This window comes from Myodes glareolus, chromosome 6 (assembly GCF_982192425.1).
Source record: "Myodes glareolus chromosome 6, mMyoGla1.1, whole genome shotgun sequence".
In the NCBI taxonomy this organism is placed as follows: Eukaryota; Metazoa; Chordata; class Mammalia; order Rodentia; family Cricetidae; genus Myodes; species Myodes glareolus.
The window spans coordinates 106,594,453-106,617,269 of record NC_142031.1 but is presented as its reverse complement, the minus strand read 5'-3'; the positions used below and the strand labels follow the sequence as shown (position 1 = coordinate 106,617,269).

Genomic DNA, 22,817 nt, shown 5'->3' with positions numbered 1-22,817 from the left:
TTTCTCGTACCCATTAAACCCAAAATGAGTTCATTTTGTTTATGTAAAAACTTTGTTTTTTCACAAAGCTCATGAGTTCAGGTTTAGGCAGGTGGAGTTCCAACTCTCTCAGGCTCTCGCTTCCCTGAATGCCTGAATGCCTCTCCTTCCCGGGTCCCTGTCACTAGAGATATCTGTGCGTTCATGGGAGCACAGTTCAGGTGTCACTGCCTCCCGCTTCCACTAGGCAGGCTGCCCCCCCCCAATCTATCACCTCCTCTGTGTCAGCTCTCCATCCAGAACACGCTCGTTCATCACGCAGAATGGCACCCTCCTCTCACCTCCTGTAGTCTAAGCTGCTGCTTCCCAGAGGACAGACCTGTGGACCCATCTCTGCTCTCTGAGCACCAGAGTCCGTTCACTGTGCAACAGCTGGTTTATAAATACATAGCGAAAATGATGTGGTTTAAACCCCTCAGGTTTCTTTGGTGCCTTCCTTCTAAAGACCCCAAGAAGTTCCAGAATTGACAGGAATATACCTAGAAGTATATTTGTCGCAGCAGAGGTGCGGAAGGTGCAGAAGGGGGTGTTTGATGGGTGATAGGAGCAGACAGGAGGGTTTTTTTTTTTAAGATTTATTTATTTAGTATGCATACAATGTTCTGTTAACATGTACACACCACCAGAAGAGGGCATCAGATCTCATTATTGATGGTTGTGAACCACCATGTGGTTTCTGGGAATTGAACTCAAGACCTCTGGAAGAGCAGCCAGTGCTCTTAACCTCTGAGCCATCTCTCCAGCCTCCGGGTTTGTTTTTTTCAAAACATTTTCCATTAGGAATACATTTAACTGTAAAATTGGACCCCTAAAAAATGTTCTTTTCCAAATTAAACTGTCCTTATTTGGAACAGGATGGGTAGAAAACAAATAAATACTAGTGTTCTTGATGGATTAGAAAAAAAAAAGGAAGGAAGGAAGGAAGGGAACATCAGCGGCTTAAACAAACAGTAGCAACTTTTTCTTTTCCCCTAATAAGTAGTCCAGAGGTGGACATCTGCTGGCTTTGGCTTAGGTGCCTAGTAACACAACACCGTCTATAACAGAATATACTCTGATACTCTGTCTTTGCTAATAGTGTTGGTTGGCATTCATTGTTCCTTGGTTGAAATCCAGTTGCATCATCACTAGGTACTGAAGCATGAAAAGAGTAGGGACTGTAAGACACACACACATATAAGCACACATATACACACCCAACTCCTTCTTCCAACTCATTGGCCAGAATCAAGCCAACTCAGGTTCCCAGACTTAGTAACAAATGTCTTTACTAGCCCAGCCATCACATCTGCCCCTACTGCCTGCATTATGACAAGTATTTTTTTTTATTGTTGTTATGGTGGGGGGGGGGTTGTTGGTTTTACTTTGGTAGTACTGGGGATTGAACTCAGTTAGGCAAGTGTGCTTTCTAAGAAAGTCTAGGTGACCAGGAAGGGTACTGTTCCTATAGTCTTTAGTCTTTGACCGGTCACCATCCTGAGTTCTGTCCATAGAGAAGATGGGGAGAGTAGCTTAGGCATGGCTCTGCGGGACTTCTCTAAGGGAACTGATCCTCTCGCAATGCCAGAGGAAAGGGATGCAGGGAATACCACTTGTGCCGTGAGACACTGAGCACTTGGACGCAAAAACCTAATGATGATTTCAACCCCAGATAGCCCCACTCCTTAGGCGCCCATCACCTGGCACCAAGCACTTTAAAAACTGAAATACCGTGTCCTCCAGCAACCGTCCAGCTCGTAAGACGAACAACTATGTCCATGTGACTAGTCTGTGCTTGGGGGACTCCACGGAAGACCTGGTGGGACTTCTACAGGCCGGTGGAAATATATCTGCACACTGAGCTTGCCTTGCTTTTGAAATCTGAACACAAGTAGCTAAGTAATGAGAGTGAGGATTAACAACCCAGAAGAGGGTCCTTAGGTGGGAACCCCGCAATTATTCATGCAGAATGGTTAATGACTCCTAGTTGAAGTATATCCTTCGGGCCTCACGTCCAGGATCGTGTATCTATCTACACATAACCCTCTTCACCTAAATCAAAAGAGAAAGCTGCATACTTGTCAATACAAAAGTGAAAGACGTCCTGAGTGTATTATTAATCCTTGAGGTAACCATAAGCCTGTCAGGCTATCAACATGAGCAATTAGGGAAGGAGCTGAGGGCTTCTGGGTATACATACTTTGACCGTGTGATGCTGACTCTGACTCCCTCGTGTGTGTTCCCGAACACCTCCTTGTGAGCCCTGGAGTCGAAATATAAAGGTGGAGAGCCTGCCTCCTTCAGTTAGCACACTGTAGGACCCTGCTGAGCAACAAGCTCACCAAAGAGCCTCAAACACTGAAGGGCCAGTTAAGATTCCAGCAGGACATCCTAAATCGGCGGGGATGCTTAAGACATGAGAGACAGGCAATGCTGGCACCTGAAGCAGCACAGGGCATGTAGCCCCAGGCACAAACCTGCACCCTCCAAGCACCAGCCCGTAGGACAGTGAAGTGGGGCAGCGTTTTGCTGGCCACCCAACTTCACTCCGAAGGCTTATTCTAGTTTTTAAACTGCCTTCTTTTCACTTCAGTCTCATCTAAAGCTACTTACCTCCCCGTTATCAGGATATTTTGTGCTCACCTTGTATTCTTTGGGAGCAAGCCTCTCTACCCAGCCCAAGCCCCAGTCTGAATTGGGTCCCCTCTACTTGTGCATACTGGCTATCCTCTTGGCTCTGAATTGTACCTACTCCTTCTCATCAGGACAACAAGCTTTCCTGATCTCCTTTGTCCCCTTGCTTATGGCGCTTAGCGAGGGCTGGAAAATGTTTGGAATGCGTAGACGAGGTGGCACGGAGAACTCCAGCCCTAGGCCACACTGGTCCCGCGGCTCCTTCTCGGGACTCTGTACCTGGGAGGTGCGCCGCGCGGCCGGGACCCGCCTCCTGGGTGCCAAAGCGACTCCGCCCGCTGGGCCGCGTCCCCGTGCACCAGGCGGCGGGGCTCCGGGGCGGCCGCAGCAAGCAGGTGGGGGCGACGGCTCCGCCTCCGCGTCCCGGCAGCGCCTGAGCCTGGCCCGGAGCGAGCGGGGAACACAGAGACCGGCTCAGCCAGGCGCGCAGCGACAACGCCAGGCGCGGTCCGTAGACCGAGAGTAGACAGCGGGGACGACGGAGACCGCGGCGCCAGCTCGAGTCCAGTCCGCCCGGCCAGGGCTAGCTGCAGGTAGCGGCTCCGCTGAGTCCGGGTCCCGGGTGGAGTGTCTGACGCTTGCTGTCGAAGGGGTGGTGGGGACAGTCCCGAGGAGGAGTGGCCTCCGGCGGTGTCAAAGACGTAGGGCGCGTGAGAGTGTCCAGGGACCCCTCCAGATTGCAGTCCCAAGCAGTAACTACGATCCAGGCGCTAGCTCCGCGTAGCCCTAGCGCCGGCTACTCTGCTCCCCGCCCGCACCGGGTCGGAAAGGGACCATGGCGACTACCAGGTTACCTCAGGGCTGCCGGGTGACCTCCTAGGACAGCTCTGTCCCGAAAGCAGCCTCTGGCACGGAGGCTTGCTGGGCCTGGTGCCCCAAAGGACTCTGCTTTCTTTCCTCACGCCACCCCCTGAGAACAAAAGGGTAGGTCTCTCTGAGGTTGGAGTTGTCCCTGGGAAGGGCCATGGTGAATAGAATAGATCTGGGAACCTGCACAGTAGGAAGGGACTTGAGGATATTGGAGCAGCGGCCAGGGAGAAAACCAATTCCAGAGCTGAGAAGTGACTTATCCAAGGTCACACAGCTCCTGGCGACAGAGCTGAGCAAGGAACTCAGGTAACCTGACTCCTCAGAGGTCAGAAGTCCGAGCGTGTACGTCTATCCATTATCTCTAGCCATTTACAGCAGGCCGCAAGCGGTCTTTAAAGTCCTTTGGAGGTACGGAAAACTGGGTAACTGTGGCCGTTTCCCTGGATGCATAATCAGGAGCTCAAAGGGGGGGGGCAAATTTGGGAGAGGGACACGCTGGCACCGTTCCTCGGGAACAGTGCCTTTTGCACCCCTGGAGTGCCAGCCGAGTGTGTATGAGGACTGAGGGTCTCTAGTTGGACAGATGTTCTGCGAGAAAATCCAGAAAGCCTGTCCAGTTGCCTAAGGAGAAACTAGAAGTATCTCTGACACTCTGATGACGCTCTGAGGAACGCTATTGACTGGACGTTGGTATTCCACTCTACTGTCTGTGCCTGGGGTCCTGAGGTTCAAATGGGCACCTTTGCTGGGCAGACCTGTGTCATTTAAAAAGTTTGCATGCCTTGATCTCCTCCTTGCTAGAATCCTTTGTCACCTCAGAGAGGATCGGAAGAGGTGTATCATCCCTCGGTCGGTGTTGTAATCAGCACAGACACTCCAGCCTTGTTTTAAAGATTCACTCTTTTAACTTTCTGCCTGAATGTATGTCTAGGCACCATGTGTGTGCCTAGTGCCCCTGGAGGTTAGAAGAGGGCATCAGACCCACGGAACTGGAGCGTCGGATGCATCTGAGCCACCCTGTTGGTGCTAGAAATGAAGCCCTTCCTCTGCAAGACAAGGCTTTTCACCACTAGCCTTCTGAAAACTGTCTCCTCAAAAGGATAGGGTAGGGTAGTGGGAGAGACCTCAAGGGGGCTGACTCTGGGCTTCCCCTTACCCTGGGCAGGCCTTCAAGGCGCTTTGGGTCTAGACATCCATAGACAATCAGGAAGTTATGTGCTTTTGATTTGTGCACGTGACTTTTGCCATTCTTTTTTTTTCCTTCATTAACAACTTAAGTGAACATTTGATGCTGAAGGGCACTGGCCGTGGCAGTGCCCAGATCGCTGCAGCTTTCCAGCTAATGTACTTTAGAGATGCATTTTAAACCCACAAAAACCAAATCAGGAAAAACAGGGAGACGGGCAGGGGAGAAGAAAGATACAGTAGACGTCACCGGAAATGGCTGGGTGCTGTAGGAGGCCCCCACATGCATTAACCTTAGAGTTCAGCGGTTCCCTGTAATTGTGCCTTTTCACCGATGGGAAATAGACAGGGGTTAACTGAGTTGCTCAAGGAAGCTGAGGATAGGGACTTGGGTCTGTAGACTTCACACTAGGAATGTACCCTACGTGTGCAATTTTTGGTCCCCTAATCTCGGCGGAGGAGTCAGGCTGCCTTACTAGAGCTGAAGGGCTGCTTTGCACCCCGCTTTAGTCCTGCCAGGAGCCTCAGTTTTCAGGCACTGGTGACTGTGACACGGCGCTCCACTCAGGCAGCCAGCAGCAGAAGGGGTGGAGGAGCGTGTGTGTGTCTAAGAACATTCAGTTTCAGGAATGGGAGACAGCCAGCTGGCCCAGCCTGGCAACGCTCTTTTTAGGCGATTATTGTTCAGCAACCATACAGCACAGGTTGGGATTTTGCAGTTATTCCAACACACCCCATAGAAAAGGAGTAAGAGAGCCGGGGAAAGAGCTGCAACACCAAATGAGGGTGATGCAGAAGAACCGAGCGTTTTCACCAGGAAGCCGCAACTCTTCCCGCTTTCTATGGTTGACAGATATCTGTGTATTGGTGCTAAGACGGAAAAATCTACAAAACGGGGGCACAAGGTGGCTCAGTGGGTAAAGGAACCTGTGCCAAGTCTGAGTTCAACTCCCAGAATCCACATACTGGAAAGAGAGAAATGATCCCTGCAAGTAGTCCTCTGACCGCCAGAGTTCAATGCAGGGTGTGTGTGTGTGTGTGTGTGTGTGTGTGTGTGCTGTGTGCGTGCACACACATACACACATAAAAAAACTGTAAAATGAACCTACAAAAGTAACTTAATGGAAGAAATGAAATTGATTTACCTGCACATGTGATAAATTTTCAGGACACAGTCACGACTTAAAATGAAGTGAAGTCCTGAGAAACTTGCCCTGGTGGGTGTATGATCTAGTGACTTTATGTGTCTAAGTCCCGAACTTAGGGACATAGAAACATTTTTGTTTTAGCACAAGTTCCTGACTGTACTTGTGGGGACTGTGAGGTTTAATGGGAGAGACCAGGGAGCAGGACCACTAAGGTGCATGTGGGTGGGCCCTCTCAGCTGCCAGTCTGTCACAAAGTTACCTCCCAGTGAACTGTGCCTTCCCAGGAAAGTGCTGCTGCCATCTGGCTGCTGGAATATTTAGAAAGGAATTGTAATATTTGACTAATGTGGCTGATAGCATATGACAAAACAAACTGAAGAGGAAACTAGTAAATCAGAGTTCAGCTTGATGAGAAGATGATTAATTAGTTCCTTTGCCACTATAGCGAGCCCCGGAGCCTTTGCGCTGGCAATGGTGCTCAGCAGGCAGGCTGCACACTGCTCCCTGCCTCCAGCCACTAATGCATTTTGAAAGCTCCCTTTGCTATTTGAACTAACTCTTTCCTTCCTGTGGGGAACACGAGGGAGGGGCTCTCCCCACGCCAGGTGTGTAGCAGGGATTGCATCGTGGACAGCAGTATTCACACATCAAGCGGGATAAAATGGAGCAGGATTAATATGGTAAAAAATGCCGGGTGGGCACGGAGTGAGCCAGACATCCTTGGGAAAGTGTTCCGGAGCATCCAGAAGGACTGTTCATCCTGTCCCTGATTGGGTGATGGATTTCAGTAACAGGACGAGTTTCAGATGGCAGCACCCAGAAGGAACAACCAGACCCATCTTCGGAACGGAAGTTAGAGTCGGCTCCAGGATGAGCTGGGAGGAGGCTCAGGTGACCTCAGATCTGTGAGCACCGCTGTCAGAGCAAGGCACCCGGGCTGCTATTCGCTGTTCCTAAAGCTAATGGCTAACTCCTGCCAGGGCTAAGAGTCTGAGAGATGGGAGCCATCCCAAGAGCCTTCATAGGGAGCTTTGCCTTCTTCCTCCCACTGTTTTATTTTCAGCTGCTGTTAAGATTTATTATTAATTACGGGTGTCAGAGTGGGGGGGTATATGTGCAGGAGCCCTCACAGTCCAGCAGAGGGCGTTGGATCCCCTGGAGCTGGAGTTATAATAAGCATCTGTAGGCCTGATGTGGGTGCTGGAAACCAAGCTGAGACCCTTTCCCAGACTGTGAGCTGTCTCTCCAGCCCCTCCCACCATTTAAGGGAACTCAGAAGCCAAGGACTAAACTGCTCTCAGAATGCGGTGTGCTGTTCCACTCTGAACTCCAATGAACGCCTCATCCTACTCCCACCACATCCTGGTCCTAGGCTCTGCTTTACTTCAGCTCCCAGAGAGCAGATGCTAAACCCACTTTCTCTGTTCCTGGCCTTGGCACCATGCTGGCGCGTGTCAGATACTCCCTAAAAGCTGGTGAATGAATGAATGAATGAATGAATGCCTTTTATAGTGGTCCAATAGCCTATTACCTTTCCATCATCTGTTGTTTGGCTTTTCCTGCCATAGCTCTCTCTGTTGCCCTGGATCCTCTGGCCTGATGGTAGAGACGGGATGTGAGGGCCGAGGATTTGTAGATTCAGCTTGTAAGATCAGAAACTGATTGTTGTCTGTGTGGTGTCCCCTTCAGAATTCCTGGGCTTGAGTTTATCGCTGATTCGCTGCATGATCCTAGGCAAACCCCTCGAGTTTTGTGTGACTCAGTTTTCTCTCTGTAAAATGGGAATGGTGAAAAGGCCTTCCAGCTAGGGTAAATAGGACCGCGTTGCACACATGGTGATTCTCAACAGATTATAGATTGTTTGTTATGATTACCATCCCTGGTGCTTTTCATAAACTTTCGGCGAATGCAGTTTTCAGAGGGGAATCAAACGCAGATCAGAGCTTCCTGGCAGCCAAAGCAAAAAGGGAAACACAGATCTTTACCATGAGATCTACAGCAACCATAAGATAAACATAGACAAATCACCAGTTCTTCCAGGTCCTGAAACCCGAGAAAGCTTTTCCCTGGCAGGTCTTTAAGGCCAGCTCTGTTGTCATGGAGATCCAAGTCTTTAGCATGGCCTTGCCTACAGACAATGGGAGTTTTGTGGCAGAGGACAGTGCGTGTTTCCTGGACTTTTATTGACTGTAGTTGTGGGGGTGGCGTGCCAGAGCGCAGCCCAGATGAGCACCCCTGTAAAGGCCAGGACACTTTGGTCCAGAGACTTGCTAAGACTCCTCCTTCCAGAGAAGCTAATCCTTAGCAGACTCAGGTGGACGTGAACCCCACTAGTCAACCAGAAAAGGCCTGAGGGTGTTTGGGAACACAGCCACATTAACAGGGACTGCTTTGCTGTCCCTGAAAATTTTCCATTTTCGTGTGGGTATATGTGCATGCATGTTTGTGTGTCTATGGGTGCTGTGTGTGGATGTGTACACACATGGATGCTCATGCCTGTGGAGGCCCAAGGTCAACAGGTCTCAACCTTGACTACAGGTTTCTCTCATTAACTGTGGCAGGCTCTCTCAATCAAACCCAGAGCTCATCAATGTGGCTAGTCTCACTGTCTAGGCCTCCAAGGCTGGATTATAGGCTGGCCATCACATCTGGCATTTACTTAGGTCCTGGTGATCGGAACTCTGGTCCCCATGCTTGCTTGATAAATGTTCTAACCACTGAGAAATCCCACCCCCTTCCCCACACTAGTGACAGTTTTAGCTTCCAATTTAGAAAGGAGACATACTGCTGGGAAAAATAAAGAATGTGATGCTCTGTTTTAAACATTTTCAGACTGAAATACTGATAGCCACATTGTTTTGGCCCTCCTTGTGTGTCTGTTTCTCTCTCTCTCTCTCTCTCTCTCTCTCTCTCTCTCTCTCTCTGTGTGTGTGTGTGTGTGTGTATGTGTGTGTGTGTGTATAAAATGCCCAGATAGAACTTCATTCTATTGGGATTACATTCAGCAGCCAAAACAAACAGAAAAAGTGTGTACATCTGGATCTACCTCGAAAAGAGGCAAGTTATTTGTTGTGGGGAACCAGAGGACTGTTGCGAGGAGCTCAAACAACAGGACCAGCTCCTTCCCAGCTGTTTCTCCCTCCTTAATTTTCAATCAATACTTCATCCTAAATCTGGTTGCCTCTTTGCAATCAATACTTCATCCTAAATCTGGTTGCCTCACAGTCACAAAATGGCTGCTGCATCTCTAGGTTTGCATAGATAGCCTAGGTAAAGAGAAGGCCGGCGCGGTAACTAAACTGGAGCCATCCTTTTGGACATTCTTCCGTTTTATTCAGAAGATGGTGACCTCTCCAGACTTCCATTCACACCTCCTCGACAGAATGACGTCCCAAGATCATTCAAGTATAAGAGTCGGAGAAAACAAATCTTTCCAGCTGGGTAGATCCCTCCCCCACCCCCCAATTAGAGGAGGGGGTGGTTAGTGGGTAGAGACTGGAGTGCCTTCTTTAGTCACGGCCCTGACTTAATGAGCAATTGCAAAGGTGACTCAGTCATTTTAAATGTCACACATTCCAGATCTTCACAGCAGAGTGCTGGAAAGGGAAGTGTGGTCTACACGAAGATTCCTAGACCTCTGAGCCAGCTCCACCCCTTCCCGGATCTCAAAACTACCCTTGTCCCTACCACAGCACTTCAAAGACTCAAACTCACGTTTATCTACCTGCACTCCCCTCCCCCACCCTTCTCTTTAACACTGAGGTGGTCCGGCGAAGTGTCCTGGAGTTTATCTGTTTCTCATTGGTGTCAAACTCAGGCATCCTGTCTCCCTTGCTAATGTTGCTAATGTAGACGTGTGCTGTTTCCTCTCTACCGACCGACCATATTCCATCCTTTTCCACCAAGTAGCCCGCAGCAATGACACCACAAATGCCCACCCCATCCAAATGCTCACCTGCCTTCCCGACGATGATTAACATACAATTGTACAGGTTAACGAAAGTCACAGGAAGTGGCCACATGCCTTTGATCTAAAACCTTACAAAATAAAGCCGACAGTCAAACTCGCTGGTACCTGTCACTATGGACAGCATGCCACACCCCGCACTGGGCACAGCTGACTCCAGCCTACCGCCCCTCCCATCAGGGGAGACCCACCCCTAGTTCCTTCTCACCCTTTTGATTTGCTTGTAACCTTTGTAAGTGGTTTCTTCATTGCCTTCACGTTTCCAAAGTGCTTGTGTTTCTCTTGATGCTCTGTGCCCTGGATTCTGCCTTGCCTGCTGGGAATAAAGCCACACTACCTTTTAATTACAGCTTCACTGAGATATTTACACATATTAAGAAAATCACCCCTTTTTAGTATTTAATTCCAGTGAGTATTAGAATACGCAGAATCATGCGGCAGCATCCGAAAAAGAAACCATGGTCTCTCCTCTCAGCTCTGACTACCATTCATCTGCCTTTCACTCTGGCTTTACCTATTCTGGACATTTTATTAGCGGAATCATACAGAGACAGCCTTTTTGTAAGTGGGTGCTTTATCTTACACAGTATATTTAAGGTGAACCTGCCACAGTACAGTGTGAGTTGGCTGCCACAGCTTTTTACTGTCGAGGAATACTGCATCCTTGAATTGATGGCCTGAGACTCTCGTTTCTCCTTGTTGTCGATTATAATAATGCTGGCCTAGAGGTGTGGCCCAGTAGTAGATGGAGCCCTTGCCTATACTATGTAAGGCCTGGCTCTGATCTCATCATTGCAAAGAGGGCATAGGAGGGCTAGGATGAGGAGGGCACAGAGGGGAAGAACAGGCCAGTCATGTGGGAGTTTAATAAGCATGGTCAAGCGTGATCAAATGCACATTTTACACATGTATGAGATTAGGCTGTGCCCCAGAAGTGTGTTCAGTTATCACATGTCATTGAACAACCGTACGTGTGTGGATGCACTTGTTAAAGGCTGGATGCAGAAGAGCACAGGCCTGGTATCATACTGACCTAGCTGGCCTATGGTTTGTGCTGTTGCAGCTGTTACCTATCACAATGATGACTCACCTATCTGAGCCTTCCTTTCCACATCTTGGATATGGGGCTGATATTGTACATCTGTCACACAGAGTTGGGTTTATCTTTTTTGAAGGAGGGTGGTGAGAGAGAATTGTATAAGTAACAAGTAGATTGCTATATTTGATCACAACATGTGAACTGTTGTCTTGTTAGTGAATTATTTAGCAAAGGATTCTTATAGGCATGCCTTTCAGTATTGTTTTAGGCAGGCTGGGGACCAAACCCAGAACTTTGTACATGGTAATCAAGTGTTCTGCTATTGAACTCTTCCCAGACTGAGGTCCATTAAATAGGCACCAACCTTGACTACCAAGGAATAAAGTTATAGAGAAAAATGAATGTACACTATCAGAGCAGGAGATGTTTACACACACACCACACACACACATACACACACACACACACACACACCGGGGGGAGAGGAAAAGAGGGAGAAATATACTTTCTATTTCCTTTTAATGACAGAAATTGGTTTTAAATGTCTAGTGTCACTTAGAGCTGAGTTTATTCTAATGTTCTCTCTCTTTTTTAAAAAGATTTATTTATTTATTATGTACACCATGTTCAGCCTCCATGTATGCCTGCAGACCAGAAGAGGGCACCAGATCTCATTACAGATGGTTGTGAGCCACCATGTGGTTGCTGGGATTTGAACTCAGGACCTGTGGAAGAGCAGTCAGTGCTCTTAACCTCTGAGCCATCTCTCCAGCCCCCATGTTCTCTTGATATCTAAATGAGATAGTTTTGTTTCCATTGTTCTGTCTTACAGTAAGTACAGAGTTGCTCAGATATAACTACTAAATCTGACAGATGAACGATTATCCCGAACAGAAAATTTGCTTTCCCTCCATTTCAATGGCTTTTGCATACAGTTGTTGCTCTGATTTTCACACAGATGAATATGTTCTAAGATCTAGAAATGTACTAGCAGTGTTCTAATAAGTAGGCAAAAAAATGTAGTGGGCTGATGTCCGCTGTGTGCCTTTCTGGCATTTATGGATGCTCAGCAGGTTCTCAGGGATGGTGTTTGACTTTATTATGTCCACATTATCCGTGTAAGTTATGTCTGTGCCTACATGTGTATACTGAAGATCAACAGCCCAGGATATCTATCTGTGGGAACTGGGGTCCCGCATCTTCTAGTGAAGGAAGAAAGCTGCCAGTTGTTATTTCCAAGCCGCGCGTCTTGTGGCTAGCATCCTATGGTGCTCCTCATTTAATGGGTGGCAAGAATTGATTCCCAGCTGAAATCAGCTCACAGATGATTCGTGTCTAGTAGAGTATAACTCTGCAAGCTGTGGGTCCCGTAACTGAATATGGTAGCCACGGAAATGTGATAACAGGAAAAGGTTTGTGAGTCTGCAATGACCAAAAACCAATTTAAAAATTACATGTCGAGCGTGCGATGCAATTTCCTGTGTTCCACCACACAGCTTCCCTGCAGCCGTGGCTGTGGTCACACACGTGTCATTCCACCTGCCACTCCACCACCCAACACCAAGAGAGATATCTGAAACAGCTCAGCTCAGATTCCAGAGCATTGTTAAATCATAAACTACACTGCTTTGTGCTGGTTTCTGCTCCTATGGGAACACGGGGCTTATTTATTCCCCCAGAGTCTATCAAATGTTTTTAAAAATTGCTGTTTGGATTTATTCATTTAATTTAATGATCTAGGAGTCTGAGGCCATCCTAATCTACATATGGAATTCCAGGTCCCCCAAAGCTACACAGTGAGACCCTGTCTTTAAAAATAAGATAAAGTAATGAATTTTAGCTTAGGATTAAGACAGAATTTCCAACAATTTCTGAAACGGCCACGTGTTGGCTGCTGGGTTTTTTGTTTGGTTTTGTTGTTGTTGTTCGTTTTTGTCAGTTTGACAATGTAATACAAGTTAGGGTTATCTAGGAAGAAGGAACATGGATTTATATCAGACTGACTTTGCAGCATATTCTTGACTGATAATTGATGTAAGCAGTTCACACCATTGGTGTAGGTGAGGAGAGCCATCCCTAGGCAGGTGACCATGGGATGAAGAAGAAAACAAACTGATCAGGCCCTGGGGAGAAAGTCAGCAACCAGTGTTCCTCCAAGGCCTCTGCTTCAATTCCTTCCTGCTGCTTCCTGCCCTGACCTCCCGTCCGGAAAGGGCCATGAGCCATGGTGGCAGAGCGGTTTTATTCCACCTCTACCTATTTTCCTAGCATGCTTGACTAGTCCTCTGACCCTGTAGATGGTAATGACTGTGTGGGTGTCCTCAGAGGAGCTGACCATGAGGCTCGACCACAGAGCTTGGCACACTGTAGATATTGCTTTGATTTTCTTCCCCCTATACTTCCTGTTCAGGCATGGAAGTCTCCTGATTTGGGTAGCATGAAGCTTAAAAAAAAAAAAAGTTTCACAGTTCCAAATAAGAAAGCCATATTCACAGTTCCAACTAAGAAAGCCATAGCCAGCAAGGCTCTTGTTTAGTCGATTCATCCATGGTGTTTGTTTGGAAACAGATAACATTGCACAGATGTTTCGGACATACACAGTGCAGAGGGTTCTCGGGTCACCCAGCTGCCCCATATTCTTCCAGACACTTCGTACATATGTAAACACAAACATGGATATAAATACACAACACAAATAGAAACCTACTCAGACTGTAGGTGTTTGCCGCTGACTTTTTTTTTCTCCTTACTATAACCTGGAGACCATGCCAAATGTCACACCTGGAGTCTACTAGATTGTTGTTTAGCAACCATCTAGTTAACCATTATTAGGTATGAATTACCTTAATATCCAGGTGATAGGAGAGCACACATTTTATATCTGGTCGTTTGCTATTTTAAAAAATACTGTTTCTCATAAGTATGGGTGTGTCCCAAAGATAAAGTCCTAAAATTGGAAAACACATGTAAAAGTTTGATAGATTTGACCTCGCACTCCAGTGAGAGAGAGTGACCCCCAACTCTCTCCAGCACAGGAGAGTGGCACTAGCTCTCTCTGTCTAGTGTGTGGGAGGGAGTGACCCCCACTCTCTCTAGTCAGTGCATGAGGGCGAGTGGTGACACCCCCACACCCCCCCCACCCCTACCCCCCCAGCCCCCACATCACTGTTTCAAGTGTGTGTTTATTCAGCTCGTGAGCTTGGCTGATCTGATGGGCACACAGTAGTAGCTTGTGGCTTTGATGCACATTTTCTCATGAATAATGCTGAGCATCTTCCAATGTGTTTTAAAGTCACCTATGCTTTTGCTTTAGCTATGATCCATTTAGGCCCCTTGCATATTTTTATTACATTATTGATCTTTACTACACATTTATAAGTCTTTGGAAAATAAAGCCATTTTACCGTAATTTTAATTTGTTGTAATTTCCCCTCATTTGTAGTGTGCTTGTTTCAGTTTCATGGTTTTCCTCAAATCTGTAATGACGTATGTCTTTGATATTGTGGCTCATGTACTTACATACTTATTAACTGCCGAAACATTTTCTTATGGCTTTTAAAAAGGACTTACTGGTTGGGCGATGGTGGCACATGCCTTTAATCCCAGCACTTGGGAGGCAGGCGGATCTCTGTGAGTTCGAGGCCAGCCTGGTCTACAGAGTTAGTTCTAGGACAGCCAGGGCTACACAGAGAAACCCTATCTTGAAAGTTTATGTGCTTCTGTTGTATGTGTAGGTTGTGGGGTGTGCATGTATGTGTACATATGTATGTATGTGTGTGTGAAATATCTGTGCATATCAGTACATATGAATGTACTGGTGTGTGCACCTATGTGTGTATGCAGAGACCAAAGGATGACATCAATCATCAGTGTTGTCCTCTATTGCTCTCAGCATTAATCCCTTGAAATAGGAACTCTCAGTGATGCTGAAACTTACCTTGTTGTCTAGACTGGCCAGGATCCTCCTGTCTCTGCCTCCAGTGCTGGGGCTACACAGTCATGACCAGTTTCTTACATGGGAGCTGAGGATACAAATTTGGGTCTCTGCTGCTTCATTGCTTGCTAGAGCTTTTACCCACTGAGCAGTCTCCCCCACACCTTGCCTCCTATATTTTTCATATCATAATAGTTTTCTCTTTCAGGAGTTAAAATTTTTGTACTTTGAATTTTATTTTAAGCCAAGGCAAGCCTTACATTCATCTATGTTTCTAGTTATCCAGTTTTCCCAATAGTTTTTATTGAGTAACATATCTTTCTTTTCCCTCCTCCTACATGCAGTGTCTTAAAAAATATATAGCTAAACCTTCTAAAAATTGATCTGTTTATGGCTTTCAGATCGATTACCCAGATAACTCTCTGTTCTTCTCAGTGGTGTGGCTTTATCCTTTTATTATCCAAGGACTTAAGGTTTGCACGTGAACTTCAGAGTCTCCTGTCCAGTTCCGAAAAGCGAACGAGTTGGTATTTTCACCGAGGTCACTGAAGTTTACAGCGTAACACGGACCGAATTAACGTTTGTCTGGTGTTCGGTCTTTTCTGCTGGAAAGTAAAGTGTGTTTTTTCAGTGTCGGCTCTGTTGCTCAGCCTTGTCTTACCCGGTCATCTAGTATATTCTGTTCCATATTCTCAGGCTGACTTGTGAGCACAGTTGTCTCTGCAGTATTCCGGCAGCTGTTTCTGCACTCAGAGGTAAATGCTGAGATTTTGCTTATTGGTGTTGAAGCCCCCTATAAGTTTTCCTTATGATTCAAAGTTATTTCCCTACTGATTCTCTTAGGCTTTTCCATATACACTTCCATATTATTGAGGGGGTGGCAAGTGAGCCTCTTTTCTAACTAATACATAACTATATGCTTTATTTCTTTCATAATTGAATTGACTCCCACCTCTGGAGTGATGGCATCAGGTAGTGACCGCCATATTCATTCCTGATTTGTTCCTAACTTTAAATGGAATCCATTGAGTCTTTCATCATTTACTATGATGTATTTTGTGCGGTTATAGTCAGGTGACAGCTAAGGAAATAATTCCATTTATTATCACTGTATGCAGGAAAGTACAATATGTGTGTGGATATGCTTGACCTGTCACTCCTGCAGAGGTCAGAGGACAACTTTGTAGAGTTGGTTCTCCAATTCTACTTTTGCTTGGGTTCTAGGGATGGAACTCAGCTGTCATGGGTTCTGGGGTGGAACTCAGTTGTCATGAGTTCTGGGATGGAACTCAATTCATAAGTTCTGGGATGGAACTCAGCTGTTGTGGGTTCTGGGATGGAACTCAGCTGTCATGGGTTCTAGGGATAGAATTCAGTTGTCGTGGGTTCTGGGATGGAACTCGGCTGTCATGGGTTCTAGGGATGGAACTCAGTTGTCGTGGGTTCTGGGGTGGAACTCAGCTGTCATGGGTTCCAGGGATGGAACTCAGCTGTCATGGGTTCTGGGGTGGAACTCAGCTGTTGTGGGTTCTGGGATGGAACTCAATTCATAAGTTCTGGGATGGAACTCAGCTGTTGTGGGTTCTGGGATGGAACTCAATTGTCATGGGTTCTGGGATGGAACTCAGCTGTCATGGGTTCTAGGGATAGAATTCAGTTGTCGTGGGTTCTGGGATGGAACTCGGCTGTCATGGGTTCTAGGGATGGAACTCAGCTGTCGTGGGTTCTGGGATGGAACTCAGCTGTTGTGGGTTCTGGGGTGGAACTCAGTTGTCATGGGTTCTGGGATGGAACTCAGCTGTCATGGGTTCCAGGGATGGAACTCAGCTGTCGTGGGTTCCAGGGATGGAACTCAGCTGTCGTGGGTTCCAGGGATGGAACTCAGCTGTCGTGGGTTCCGGGTTGGAGCTCAGCTGTTGTGGGTTCCGGGGTGGAGCTCAGCTGTCGTGGGTTCCGGGGTGGAACTCAGCTGTCGTGGGTTCTGGGACAGAGCTCAGGTTTTCAGGCTCGTACAGCAAACACCTTTCACCCTCATGGCCTGTAATGCTGACAATGAGAAATTCTGTCAGTAGGTGTTTTTGCACTGGTATGCCCCTGTCTTTGGTTTTTTGAGGCAGGGTCTTTCACTAGAACTCACTCTGTAGACCAGGCTGACTTCAAACTCAAGAGATCAGCCTGCCTCTGGCTCCAAGTGCTAGGATCAAAGGCATGCGCCACCATGTGGCCTAAATGCCCTTGCCTTTGAACTAGACTTAGCTGATGGGTTTTACTTTAAATGTTGCCAAAATCTGCTTATTTATGTTTCTTAGATCTTGCTTTTAAGTGAGTTTGGTCAGTGCTTTGGAGTTCAGGGTCCGTATGCCTCGCCTTTGGGTCTGCCGGCTTCCTGTAGTTAATTTCTTCCCCTAGCAGCTGGTGGAATCCCACGTTACAGCCTTCCTGTAATTGACAGCAGACCTTTGACATATTCACTGTGTCCCACCCTCTCGTGTTGGTCACTTTCCTAATTCGTATTGTAATAGAAAGCCGTCCACTTTAATCTGCGTTTTCACGTTAGAGCAGAAACTTCTAGCATCTGGATGGTTGTTACTAAGTCCTTTCCTTCACCTGTTCTTTGTATTTGCTGACCTTTTGAAAGATTGCTCTTTTGATTTCTGATGTTCAGAGTAACTGCATGCATTCAGAAGTTGTAACGCTTGCCGTTTTTCGTATTTCTAGATATCTGGTTTACATTCACAAAAGAAAGTCAGTTCTTTTCTCTCTGTTGCCCTTGGCAGAGCTGATGTCACCATACTTTTCAAGGGCTTTCTGTCCTTCTGTCCATCAGTGTCACCGTTGACAGCTGTGATGTGCTTCAGCCTGTGCTTTGACAGTGTCCTATCTGTCATAACTTTAATTCTCAGGGTCATTGAATTGGTCGTTTAGGTCCCAGCACTTTCTGTTGCTGCCATTTTGAAGGTGTTCTCTGTGTGTCTTCATTATTAGGATTCTGAGGAGAGCCTTTTATCTGCTGTATTCCTGCCTTTGGTTAGGTGACTTTTCTTTACAAGGCTGCAACTGAAGCACTGTGATTCTGTGCCCATTTCCAGGACAGCTTAACGAGCAAATCTGTGCTCATGGCAAACGGTCATTTTTTTTCTAAATTCCATCCACATCAGTCTTTTGTTTATATATCTGGTCTGTGTGTTGTTCATGTGGGTGTGCTTAGCCCTGGCATTATGCTTTAAGTCCTATCTAATAGGTCTGATGTGGACAGATTGTTCTGCAATGAGAACCCCAATCCCATCCACCCTTCTTGGGTGTCCTAGAATTGGTCTGTTTGTTTTCTTGCTTGAGAGTCTCACTGTAGAGCTCAGGCTGGCCTCAAACCTGCGCTCTTGCTGCCTCTGCTTCCTGAGTGCAGGAGCTGTAGAAATGACCTACACAGACTGCTTGCAGTTTTGCTTTATTGGTTTGGTTACTGCTAATTGGTGATTGATGTTTCTGGCGCTAACTCATTTTTTGCATATTATACCTTCACCATGGTAAAGAACCCTTATTTGCGTTTTTGTTCTGTTTTCAACTTTTGATGATTTGGTGTGCACCTTTTAGACAGCTCATAGGCAGATTTCAGTACAACCTGAAAGTGTTCTCAGTAGCCTGGAAGGTAAGCTTATTCTCATGCTTTGATGGACAGATGCATTACAGCATTTGCTTTTATTTCCATTCTGTTCTGTTTAGTTTTTACTGCTAAATTTGTTTTTTTATATGTAATTTAATGGACTTTTAAAATTTGTTTTGTTTCTATATTCTACCTAAAGGTAGACTCTGTTTTACGTTTTCCAAATGCCTCTCTAGCTAACTCTAATCTCTGGATGCCTCTGAGTTATAATTTGCTTGTGTGTTTTTAGTGTGTTGAATATCAGCTGCTCCTCCCATAAGCAATGCCAACTACTGATCCCCCGCCCCCCGTTCCTTTTGAAATCTCTTTTCTGCCACCCGGTGTTAGCTGATCAGGTGATTAGGATCACTTCCCTAATTTTTCTAGTATTTACATTTATATCTTTCATATACCTTTATTTTTGAATATATATGATTCTTTCACTTCAAAGGTATTTTGCCTCACTCTGTAACAGTCGAAGAATCAATATGCACATATTCTTCATTTTGTGTTCTTTTTCACCTGGTAACTCTTGCTGGTTATATCCTGTGTTGCTGTTGTAGATAGTGGTTGCATTCCTCTCTATTATTTTTAAAGTTAGAATTGCTTTGTTCCTATTCATCACCCCTCCTACTCTCTCTGTCCCTCTTGCTGTTCTGCTCATGCCCAAATGTCCTTCCTTGCCATTCACAAATCATAAAGTACAGCTTCCCCCTCTCTGTGCCCCTCTCCTCACCCTTCAGATCTTCTCCTCTCCATCATGACCCTATTTCTATTCCCATCCTATACAAAATTAAGAATGAGTATAATCTTAAAGATGAAAAGACATACAGGCCACACACCCACACTTATCCAGATTCCACAAGCAAGAGAAGATGTGCAATACAGGAAAAACTGAAAGCTAAGTGGGAACTTGGAAGAGAAAGTAGATCCTCCAAAATAGCAGTAATACCATATTAACCTTAGAACCAGATTTTTCCTATATACTACTATCAGTACAAATTCAGGAACTCGAATTTGGCATATTTAAAAACATTTTACACTTGCCTTTTTTGCTGCAGTGACAGTTTAGCTGGGTATAAACTTTTAGGTCTTACATTATCTCTCTGTATTTCTATGGCAGGAATAATGTCTCCAAAGCTGTATCATTCTCACTTTTAGTTATCATTAAAAAAAAAAACAGAATTGCTTTCCTCTGTAATAAAAAGGCACACTAGGAAAGGTGGCTAGTGGTTAAGAGCAGCACTTACTGCTTTTGAGAGGATGCCTTGGGCTCCCAGCTCTAACCACCTGTAACTCCAGTTCCAAGGGGGAATCTGACACTTCTGGTATAGATGGAGACTGTGCTTTCATTTCCCAGATATCCAGACCCAAAGAATCACACAAAGCTTTATTAATTATAAACTGTTTGTTTGGCCTATTAGCTCAGGCTTATGGTTAACTAGCTCTTACAACTTAACCCATAATTCTCATCTATCTTTAGCCACATGGCTTGGTACCTTTTCTCAGTGCAGCATTCTCATCTTGCTTCCTTTGCATCTGGCTGGTGACTCACTCTGCCTTTTCTCTTCCCAGAATTCTCCTCGTCTGGTGCCCCACCTATACTTCCTGCCTGGCTACTGGCCAATCAACATTTTATTAAACCAATATAAGTGACAAATCTTTACAGTATACAAGAGCACTATCCCACAGCACTCTGGTCTCTGCTGGCACTGTACTCACATGCATATACCAATAGACAGACAGACAGACACACACAGACAGACAGACAGACACACACACACACACACACACACACAGAGAGAGAGAGAGAGAGAGAGAGAGAGAGAGAGAGAGAGAGAGAGAGAGAGATCATCTTAGAAATTGAAAGGCATACAGGTGCACTCAAAGGAAACGGTATGTATGTCCTCTGTGATGCCCATTGCCACCTCTAGTCCATATGATGTTACCTCAAAGAACAGCATTTCTGTATTATTCGCAGTTCCCAGGGAAGAGGCGCTACCTAGCTGTGAAGTTAAAAGCCCCTTCCTTGTAAAACCTCACATCACAAACTGAAGAGGCAGCCATTAATTTTATAAAGCGACTGACTATATTAGAATGAAAAATGAATTGATTGTGTTAATGCCTAAGGTGGGCTCTGTTTTTTAAAAGTCAGGGTGCACTTTTCAGAAGCATAGCTATTACATAAAGTGAAACTTCCTTACAAGTGTGTGATTAATGTATTTTTAATGAGCCCAGTTCTTCTTTTAGTCAACTCAAAGGTAGAAAAAAAAAAAGAAAAGACAGGAAACCAACATTTCTCACCCTCGGGAGCCACACACACAATGGTTATTATGAGCTTGAGTCATGGTGAATATTATCAATATCTCCAATTTTCCCTTCACCAGGTGCTGTTCAAATATTATAAAGAACTCAATGAATGAGCTGGTATCCAATTTGAATTTCAGAAAGAGTCTAATAAAAGGAAACTAATTTATGAGCTCTTTTCGGGTGTGACACTGAGTTTTGTACTGATTGTGGCTAAGAAATGTTATCACTTTAGAATTCCTGCAGATGAGCCTACGTTTGTTCGGTACTTAGAGACTGACTGGAGCATTTGCAAGGCAGAGCTCCAGAGCCGATGCTGGGCAATGCTTCTCAGGAGCTGAAGCCCTTCCTGTGGCCCCTCTGTCGTGGGGTGGGCATCCTTCCTTACCCCTGCCTTGGTCGTTTCCTGCTCTAAGTACAGTCTGCCGTTTGCATGGCCCCAACCAGCTGAAAGTCAGTGGATCTATGCAAAACCCAGTTTTCTCAGAGAGGACCCAGCCTGTGACTGTGAGCCAGTGTTCAGCACCCTAGGCTCAGACAGCCTTAGCCAGCATTTACATCCCTAAATGGGAAGATACTGGCAAAGATGCTGGTCCTGTGGGTCTGGCAGAGATGCTGTCTTGCTCACAAGCTTCCACCAGAGAGTCCCTCAGAGTGTGGTTTCCAATGCAACAGTGTTGGTCTGTCCTGGGAGAATAGGAAGGAGAACTTGTTAACAAGACCCTGTGTTCTTCCTCTCTGAAAATGAGTGACCCCTACCCTAGTCCTCTCCTCCCAATGATTCAGTTTGGGCTCCCCTGGGAAATTTGAGATGAGTTTTGAGAGGCAGGTGGATCAACATCACCAGTTTGATAATGGTTGTGTTTATTCTTACTCTTAACCTCCACTTGTGGTAGTTGCTCTTACCTTGGCATTTGCAGTCACATTTAAAGTATTTATCTAAAGACTCGAGTTGATTCGTAGCAATCGCCAAACATAAAAGTTCAGGTGATATGTGGGTGTCATAGAAACTGGAAAGTCACCTGCAGACAGCTTAGACCAGACACTAAGACCAGCTTAGTGCTGAGAAGGTTGAGGTGTGGGGTCGTACAATGCCCCCTCCAGGGCTCGGTGTGAATTCCATAAAGTGACCTAAGTATTATTTGGCAAATGATATGACTTTGTTCCTTTTGCTGAAAATTTGCGTGTGGGTGTGGGTAGGTGTCTATCTACGATATTTTCTTAATCATGAATTTTTTAAATCATATGCTGTCTCATTACCCACCCTGTAACCCTTCTTACTCAGGTGTCAGATACACTTATCAGGGTCGGGCCACAGGGATTAGAAAAATAAATATAGAGCATGAAGACGCGAGTGGAGGTAACAAACAGAAGCACAGGATAGTACCGGGAGGGAGTTCCAGTGAGTACTGAAAATCGCCCACATTTAATTTCCATTTGCTTGAATACCCCTACCCTAAAAAGGTAGAAGTAAGATTTAAAAAAAAAATGCATTAACATGATACAAGGAGTGAACAGACCAGTTGAAGGATTATGGGTTACACTCTTAGTTAAACATTCTATTGCCAGAAGACAAGTCATGCTCACACCCTAGACCAAAACATTCTGTAGGCAAACCACTCCCTGGGTGGAATCCATAGTTATCTCCCTAATGGAGTAGGAACTTAGTTGGATCCTTAGACTTTTGTTTGAAGTAGAAACAGATCTACTTTTCAATACCTGAAAAATCAGGTCTGGATATTAGCCACACCTATTGACAATAACCCAGAAGGAACAAAAGTAAGTTCTAACTCTCTGACCTTTAGTCAAGGTTGAATGGACCCACACCTATGGGCCCTGTCAGTCAGGTCAGTGGACCCCACCTCAAAATTACCTCTCAAAAAGGCAAATATTCCTAGCAATCATATATCATGGAGAACAAACAAGAGACCAGTGGGAAGTCAACCGTAGGGGAGAGAGTGGGCTAGGGGAGGTCCAGGGGAGATTGCTCAGAGAATCTGCTCCATAGCAGATGGGGCGGCAACAGGAAGTGACTGGAGGTCCCTTGGAGACCATCTTTACATCATAAACTCCCT

General features: G+C 45.9%; 1 protein-coding gene across 3 annotated transcripts in view; it reads left to right on the top strand.

Annotated features, from left to right (window-relative positions):
* Positions 1 to 3,026: 3,026 nt before the first annotated feature.
* Wipf3 (WAS/WASL interacting protein family member 3) overlaps positions 3,027 to 22,817 on the top strand; it is an 81,868-nt gene continuing 62,077 nt past the window's right edge. Inside the window, exon 1 of one of the 3 annotated variants that reach the window (XM_087907475.1) lies at positions 3,027 to 3,245. The gene's annotated coding sequence lies outside the window, so the exon portion shown is untranslated. Of the gene's footprint in view, positions 3,246 to 3,480; positions 3,637 to 22,817 lie in introns of those variants that run through there. The other 2 variants (XM_087907473.1, XM_087907474.1) reach the window with 2 other exon arrangements.